At 52.7% G+C, this 6,221-nt stretch overlaps 1 protein-coding gene across 1 annotated transcript in view; it reads right to left on the bottom strand.

Annotated features, from left to right (window-relative positions):
* LOC141270547 (uncharacterized) overlaps window positions 1-6,221 on the bottom strand; it is a 121,415-nt gene that overhangs the window by 67,741 nt on the left and 47,453 nt on the right. The gene's annotated exons all lie outside the window — the stretch shown is intronic.

Below are 6,221 nucleotides of genomic sequence, written 5' to 3'. Positions count from 1 at the left end.
GTTAACCATCAAAAATAACTCTGATGGGGAGAAACTATTTCTGTTAATAAAGAGAACTACTGCGCTTCTGGTGAAAAATAGTGCACATAAGGTATAAAGCGGCATGAGGTAGAATTCACATATGCAAATGATTCACATACACCTATGACGTGGTGGAGTACAATCTAGTGGCTGTATGTATCTCCACTGGTTGTTAGGAAATTATATAAGCCCAGTGTGAATAAAATTGGCAAAAATCAAGGGATTCAAAGTGCCCAAAGTATCCCCTGGCTAGCGACAAGGGGACTGCCTGCCAATGGCTAATTACAGTATATGCTGCCTAGATTGTTCCAGTAACTGCTGTGATTGGGGTAATTGCTAGTGTTGATCACGCAGCTCCCATCCCAGCACTGGCGGCAAGGTCTTGTGTGAGCGGAAAGTCTGTTGCTCCCGTGAATGGCTCTCACTGTGGCTGTCAATAGATATTCATATGGCAGTGCGCTCCAGCTGAAAGCGCTGCTGCTAGATTGCAGCATGAGCGTGGGCATGTCGAGTGTGACGTCACTGACAATAGGCTATGGGATCTCAGTGCAGCCACAAAACCGATGCGTTTTGAAGGAGACTCAGTCCTTCTTCCTCAGGTTATAGCTCACCCAGGTTGATCACATATATATAGCCTTCCTCATGAAGATTGCCCTGTGTTGCCGGAAGGGGGTTGCAAAAGGGGAAGGAAAACCTGAGAAGCCCCATAGAAAGGATTTGAAAAGTAGGATCTGCAGAGTAACAGAGTGGCCAGTGTACAATAAAAGTGTGTAAAAGCTTGTTGTTTATTTGAATTTCTTTAAAATATGAATTGAACTCCGCCTGCAACATGTTAGATCTAATGACGTCCTTCCTTGTGTCAAACATAAATGAAAAAAAGATATGTGATATAGTGGAAAGTGCCGTCTAAAAAATGAGTCAATACACCTGCATTACCTCTATGAAGGTTGTTACGGATCCGGGTGGTGGAACCTATGTGCTGAGATGCAAGGAGAAACCAGAGGGGCGTAAGGGCGTAACTAAGTGCCAACTTGGACCGACCCTGGCCACATGGCAGCTTAGTAGACTCAATGAATCAAGGAGGGACCGGGCAGATGAACCAGGTGCCACTCTTGGACCGACCTTGTGTGAGAGCAGGTGACTACCACAGGTCAGGTGGCTGAGGCTGACAGGTACAGCGGATGGGCACGGCAGGTAGCCAGACAGGTGATCCGGGTAGGCAAGCAGGCGGGCACAGCAGGTAACCTGACAGGTGATCCGGGTAGGCAAGCCGGCGTGCACGGCAGGTAGACAGGCTGGTGGGCTCAGCTGATAGGCGGGCACTGAAACCTGAGGGCTGAGGAGAGTGTTAGCACACAAACAACAATCTTGCACAGGCACCTCCATTTTGGAGGAGGTGCTTTACATAGGAGTGGTCCTCCGGCCATTGACCGGGGACTCTTTAGAACGGTGCGCGCGGCCCTAAGCACAGTGACCGGGAAGCTGCACGCGGTGCGTGCAACAGCAGCAGGGGTGCTGGAGGACGCCGGACCGGGACGGTGGTGAAGGGAACGGCATCTGTGCCTGGCAGGAGGCAGACGCCGACGCTACGGTCTGTCCCCCCCCCCCCCCCTGGAGCTGGAGTGGTACCTGGATCGTCAGAGAAAGAATTAAGGATTAAGGACAACCGGTTTGAGGAGAGACATGTGAAAGGAGGTCGGGAGTCTCAGCTTGTAAGCCACTGTATTTATTTGGATCAGAATCTCGAACGGACCGATGAACCGCGGACCCAACTTGTATGATGGTATCTTGAGACGGATATATTTGGAGGAAAGCCAGACCTGGTCTCGCGGACGGAATTGAGGCGGATCCTGACGTCTCTTATCAGCATGCTTCCTCATCCGCTCGGAGGACTGAAGAAGCGCAAATCTGTGTCTTCCCAAATCGCAGAAAATTCACTGACTAGAGACTCCACGGCAGGATTGTCCACCTAAGAGGAGACGGGAAACGAAATCCGGGGGTGTTGACCGTAGACCACAAAAAACGGAAACTTAGCAGAAGACTCACCCACATGGTTGTTATAGGAAAACTTGGCACAGGGCAGGAGCTCAACCCAATGGCTATGGTGAGCGTTGACAAAGTGTCGAAGAAAACTGGTAAGGATCTGATTATGTTCCACTTGACCATTGGACTGAGGATGATAAGCCAAAGAAAAATCCAAAGAGACATCCAGCAGCTTGCACGTGGCTCTTCAAAAGTGAGAAGTGAACCGAACTCCTCAGTCCGAGACAATGTGGAGGGGTAAGCCATGGAGACGGAAGATGTGACGGATGAAGTCCTTAGCCAGCACAGGTGCAGACGGAAGACTAGGCAGAGGGATGAAGTGAGCCATCTTGGAGAAGTGGTCGGCGACCAGCCGATACAGGAAGATACATGATGAAATCCATTGCAATATATTGTCACGGAGCGGAAGGCACAGGAAGAAGGAGACGACCGGCTGGAAGGTGCCTAGGTATCTTGTTATGGACACAAGAGGAACAAGCCGTAAAAAAATCCGCAACGTCCTTGCGCAGGGTAGGCCACCAATAATGCCAGGCAATGAGCAGAAGCGTCTTCCTCGGGCCGGCATGGCCAGCCAGTTTGGACGAATGGCCCCAGAGTAAGACCCTCTTCCGATCCTGAGCTGCTACAAAGGTCTTACCAGGAGGTAGAGGAGACAGGTCAAATGGAGCATAATTCTCAAGGGGTCAATGATGTGTAGAGGCTCCTCCTCTAGGTTGGAAGACAAAAGAGTGGGATAGAGCGTCGGCTTTAATGTTCTTGTCTGTCGGGCGGTAATGGAGAGTGAAGCAGAATCGAGCAAAGAACAAAGACCATCTAGCCTGACGCAAGTTTAGTCTTTGGGCGGTCTGCAAATAAGCAAGGTTTTTATGGTCAGTGTAGATGACCACTGGGTGCAGGGCCCCCTCAAGCAAGTAGCGCCACTCCTACAGTGCTAATTTGATGGCCAGCAGTTCTTGATCACCTATGGAGTAATTGCGCTCGGACGGAGAGAAGAGTTTGGAAAAGAAGCCGCCGGCCACCATTCGCCCGGCTGAGGATTTCTGGGTAAGCACTGCTTCGGCTCAGGAGGAAGAGGCATCAACCTCCCGGAAGAACTGTTTATTGCAATCCGGACGGTGTAGCACAGGAGCGGAGAAGAAGGCTTGTTTAAGAGAGATAAAGGGACTCTCTGCCTCGGAAGACCACTCCCTGGGATTTGCCCTCTTACGGCTAAGAGCAGAGATGGGAGCTGTCCGGGAGGAGAAATGAGGAATGAAGAGGCAGTAATGGTTAGCGAATCCCAGAAACTGCTGAATAGCCTTCAAGCCCTCTGGTCGGGGCCACTTTAAGACGGCAGACACCTTCACGGGATCCATCTGCAGTTCGGTCTCAGAGATGATATACCCCAGAAACGGCAGGGAGGTCTGCTCAAAGAGGCATTTCTCGAACTTAGCATACAGGCGATTCTTCCGGAGCCTCAGCAGGACCTGATGAACATCCCTCCGGTGAGGGGGCAGATCAGGGGAGAACACCAAGATATCGTCCAGGTACACCACCACGCCGGAATACAGGAGATCTCGAAAGATATCGTTTACTAACTCCTGGAAGACGGCTGGAGCATTACAGAGGCCGAAATGCATCACGCAGTACTCGTAGTGACCATCCCGAGTGTTGAATGCCGTCTTCTATTCGTCTCCCTGTCGAATCCGGACCAGATTGTATGCCCCACGCAGGTCAAGCTTAGTGAAGATCTTTGCGCCCTTTAGGTGGTCAAACAGCTCCGAGATGAGGCAGGGGATACTTATTCTTGATTGTAATCTGGTTTAGGCCCCTATAGTCGATACAAGGATGCAGAGAGCCATCCTTCTTTTTGATGAAGAAGAATCCTGCTCCAGCCGGAGAGGTTGTTTTCTGGATAAATCCCCTAGCAACATTTTCTTCAATGTATTCAGACATGGCACAGGTCTCAGCCAGCTACAAGGGGTAGATTCGCCTGCGAGGAGGTGAAGCACCAGGTATTAGATCGATGGGGCAATCATATGGCCTATGAGGTGGTAGTGTCTCTGCCTCCTTTTTATCAAAGACGTCCGCAGAGGACCAGTATGGTGCTGGCAGACCAGGTAGGTTAGCCGGAGTAGATGGGGGTCGAGCATGACGAACCTGAACCAGACACGTCTTATGGCATTACTGACCCCAACGGAGCACTTGACCCGAGCTCCAATTCAAGACGGGCTCATGTCTCTGTAACCAAGGCAGGCCAAGTAAGAAGGGATGAGGGAGACCGGCAGTACATAAAAGGAGATCTTCGAGTGCAGAATTCCCACCTAAAGAGTTACTGGCTCAGTGACCAACAAGATGGTTTCAGGGAGAAGCTTTCCATCCTAGAGGAAACCGCTAAAGGATCCGCCAGACGTATGATAGGAATCTTAAAACGCTCCACAACGGCCTGTTGGATGAGATTCCCAGCGGCTCCGGAATCCAGATGGGCAGTCTCGAAGAAGCGGGTCTCACCACTGGTAACGGAAACGGACAAAGTCAAGGGTGGAGAGGAAGAACTCTTGCCTAGGACGACCTCTCCGAGTGGTCCTAGACACTGGAGTTTCCCGGTCTCACCGGGCAAGAGCGGATCTGATTCTCTATATTGTCACAATAGAAGCTGCTCCCCTCGGCACGGCGGGTTTCCTGGCGAGACTTGACCATCTTAACTTGATCAATTTGCATAGACTCTGGAGAAGACACCCGGGGGAGTGCAGGTTGCGAGACTGGACTTTGGAGACGGGAGCGAAGCGCAGAGGTTTCATCTCAAGGGTCATCTCCTTAGCGCGTTCCAGAATACTGGCCCACAGAGAGACTCCCTTGGCGGAATCGGAGAAGTGAGGAGGCAGTAGAAGATTTTCATCCGGGCTCATCGAACACCTTCCGGAAATCCACAAGGAAAGCCTGGAGATCGGACACCAGAGAATCCCCTCTCTCCCACAGAGGGTTAAGCCACGCCAATGCCTCTCAGGTGAGGTGAGACTTGATGAATGCCACCTTGGCCCGGTCGGAGATTAACTGGTGTGCCAGAAGTTCAAAGTGCAGCGTGCACTGGTTTATGAAGCCCCGACATAGTACATGGTCACCACCAAAACGTGGAGGCGCAGAAATCCGGGGTCCAAAGCCGGGTGCTACAGCGCCACTGGGTTGAGGTGCTGCCGGAGCGGGTGCCCCTCGGTTAGAGACAGACACAGTCGGGGTGGACAGCGCGTCCAAACGGGAGTTGACTGTCCGCAGATAAGACAGAATAGTATCCTGTTGGGATCTCTGGCGAGAGACCTCTTGGTACAGGTCTGAGAGCTAAGGAGTCTGGGAGCCACCGGGTTCCATGGCCTGTGCAAACTGTTATGGATCCGGGTGGTAGAACCTCTGTGCTGAGATGATGGGAGGGACCAGAGGGGCGTAACCAAGTGCCAACTCGGACCGACCCTGGCCACACGGCGGCTTAGTCGACTCCGTGAACCAAGGAGGGATCGGGCAGGTGAACCAGGTGCCACTCTGGGACCGACCTTTGTGTGAGAGCAGGCGACTCCCACGGGTCAGGTGGCTGAGGCTGACAGGTACAGCAGATGGGCACGGCAGGTAGCCAGACAGGTGATCCCGGTAGGCAAGCCGGCGTGCACGGCAGGTAGACAGGCTGGTGGGCACGGCTGATAGGCAGGCGGGCATGGCTGATAGACAGACTGGCGGGCACTGGAACCTGAGGGCTGAGGAGAGTGCTAGCACACAAACAACAACCTTGCACAGGCACCTCCACTTTGGAGGAGGTGCTTTAAATAGGAATGGTCCTCCGGCCATTGGCTGGGGACTCTTTAGGATGGCGTGCGGGGCCCTGTAAGAGGGAGGGAGCGCATGCACCCTAAGCAAAGTGCCCGGGAAGCTGCGCGCTGTAACATCCCTGGCGGCGTGCTGGCATGGCTTACCACCTCCCACCATGCAAGACCTCCATCTTACCTATCAGTCCAGGCTGCACACTTTGCTCCAGTACCTGCTGTGTCTCTTGTCTGATTGCTTAGGGCGGCGGCGCGGTTACTGCCTGATTCTTATAGTTACTGTGTGCGCACTCCTAATGCCTCCCCAGCCTATTGCTGTGAGTCACTGGATACTTAAACCCCCTCCACCCAGTAAGAGGTGCCTGAGCA

This window comes from Phyllobates terribilis, unplaced genomic scaffold, assembly GCF_046119375.1.
Source record: "Phyllobates terribilis strain yellow unplaced genomic scaffold, ASM4611937v1 Scaffold_5__5_contigs__length_657084704, whole genome shotgun sequence".
In the NCBI taxonomy this organism is placed as follows: Eukaryota; Metazoa; Chordata; class Amphibia; order Anura; family Dendrobatidae; genus Phyllobates; species Phyllobates terribilis.
The sequence above is the reverse complement of the archived record's forward strand: the minus strand, read 5'-3'. Positions and strand labels throughout refer to the sequence as shown.